Raw genomic sequence first — 2,500 nt, 5'->3', positions numbered from 1 at the left:
TCGGGTGCAGGTCAGTGAGTCGTGTGCGGCTCAGTGAGAGTGAGTCGTGTGCAGGTCAGTGAGAGTGAGTCGTGTGCAGGTCAGTGAGTCGGGTGCAGGTCAGTGAGAGTGAATCATGTGCAGGTCAGTAAATCGGGTGCAGGTCAGTGAGAGTGAGTCGTGTGCAGGTCAGTGAGTCGTGTGCAGGTCAGTGAGTCGTGTGCAGGTCAGTGAGTCGTGTGCGGGTCAGTGACAGTGAGTCGGGTGCAGGTCAGTGAGTCGGGTGCAGGTCAGTGAGAGTGAGTCGTGTGCAGGTCAGTGAGTCGTGTGCAGGTCAGTGAGTCGGGTGCAGGTCAGTGAGAGTGAGTCGTGTGCAGGTCAGTGAGTCGTGTGCAGGTCAGTGAGAGTGAGTCGTATGCAGGTCAGTGAGTCGTGTGCAGGTCAGTGAGTCGTGTGCAGGTCAGTGAGAGTGAGTCGTGTGCAGGTCAGTGAGTCGTGTGCAGGTCAGTGAGTCGTGTGCAGGTCAGTGAGAGTGAGTCGTGTGCAGGTCAGTGAGTCGTGTGCAGGTCAGTGAGTCGTGTGCAGGTCAGTGAGAGTGAGTCGTGTGCAGGTCAGTGAGAGTGAGTCGTGTGCAGGTCAGTGAGTCGTGTGCAGGTCAGTGAGTCGTGTGCAGGTCAGTGAGAGTGAGTCGTGTGCAGGTCAGTGAGTCGTGTGCAGGTCAGTGAGTCGTGTGCAGGTCAGTGAGAGTGAGTCGGGTGCAGGTCAGTGAGAGTGAGTCGGGTGCAGGTCAGTGAGAGTGAGTGATGTTTGGGTTCCCTGCGGCTCTGTAATAATTGTGTAACACTGGTTAGTTGTGCGGTGTAAAGATGTGAAACATGGTGGAGACGGAGAGACGTGTGAAATCACAACCCGTCCTGCTGCTGAGACAAATTTCCACTTGATATTCAGATTGTCTCTGTTTTAAGCTGAAGCTGGAGATCGAGACAGAAATAAAGAGCGATGCAGATCGTTTCCTTCTCTAATCAGCGCAGCAGGAAGATCTTCAGATTAACCGGATGTCATCTTGATTTCTCTTCCATTTCTCACCCTGTGCTCTTGTCTATAATTCACTGTTTATCCTTCATCTTTGTTGCTGTTGGAGACGCCATGATTCAGTGTGAGCACAGCTGAGCTTGCGCTTCTTCCTCATCTGTTACGTCACTAAAAGCAGGATCATTGTGAAGGATCTGCAAATGCAGCTGAAAAACATGCAGAGCTTTAAAGACTCAGAAGATGAATCACTTCACGATCAGACACGATCCTTCAACTGCACAGGAAACGAATCTATTTCATAAAATACAGAATATCAGTAAAGGAGGTAAAAATAAACACATGATCAATCATTAATCAAAACCTTCTGACCAAGAATTCAACAAGAGGATGTAGGAGATGTAGCTAAGGATGTAGGAGAACATGTAGGTGAGGATGTAGGAGATGTAGGTGAGAATGTAGGTGAGGATGTAGGAGATGTAGGAGAAGATGGAGATGTAGGAGAGGATGTAGAAGATGTGGGAAAAGATGTAGGTGAGGATTTAGGAGATGTAGGTGAGGATGTAGGAGAACATGTAGGTGAGGATGTAGGAGAAGATGTAGGAGATGTAGGAGAAGATGTAGGAGATGTAGGAGAGGATGTAGGAGAAGATGTAGGTGAGGATTTAGGAGATGTAGGTGAGGATGTAGGCGAACATGTAGGTGAGGTTGTAGGAGAAGATGTAGGAGATGTAGGAGAGGATGTAGGAAAAGATGTAGGTGAGGATTTAGGAGATGTAGGTGAGGATGTAGGAGAACATGTAGGTGAGGATGTAGGAGAAGATGTAGGAGATGTGGAGAAGATGTAGGAGATGTAGGAGAAGATGTAGGTGAGGATTTAGGAGATGTAGGTGAGGATGTAGGCAAACATGTAGGAGATGTAGGAGAAGATGTAGGAGATGTAGGAGAGGATGTAGGAGAAGATGTAGGTGAGGATTTAGGAGATGAAGGTGAGGATGTAGGAGATGTTAGGTTCCTCAGCTTTAGCATGGACACCCATCTCACACCACATGTCCAGGTTTGCTTCTCGTCGTCCTTAGACAGACGTGAAGTCTGAAAAACTGACAGAGCGAGGGAGAAGTGAGGAAGATGATGACGGAGTGAGACGAGGAGGAAGAGGAAAGGCATGTGTGGGTTTCTAAAGCAGTCTGACCAACACGTCTTTTCCTCTACCTTGGCTCATTGCTCCTTTCACTTCTGCGGCCTGTTGCCATGGGAACACAGCTGCAGCACCAGAGTCGTGAGTCGGAGAGGTTTCTACTTAGTAAACACACTCACAGGTCCTCATCATGCTGAGGATCTAATGTGACAGGCTGAGGAACACTCGCTCACCTCACCATGGCAGAAGGAACATCACTCACAACACTCAGAGGTGATCAATGTTCTTCAGCATAGATGTCCAGGAACATCTGCTGCTAGGGAATTTATTTATTAATTTAGTGACATCTCTGTT

This window comes from Silurus aristotelis, assembly GCF_946808225.1.
Source record: "Silurus aristotelis genome assembly, chromosome: 17".
NCBI lineage: Eukaryota > Metazoa > Chordata > Actinopteri > Siluriformes > Siluridae > Silurus > Silurus aristotelis.
Note: the sequence above shows the minus strand (reverse complement) of the source record.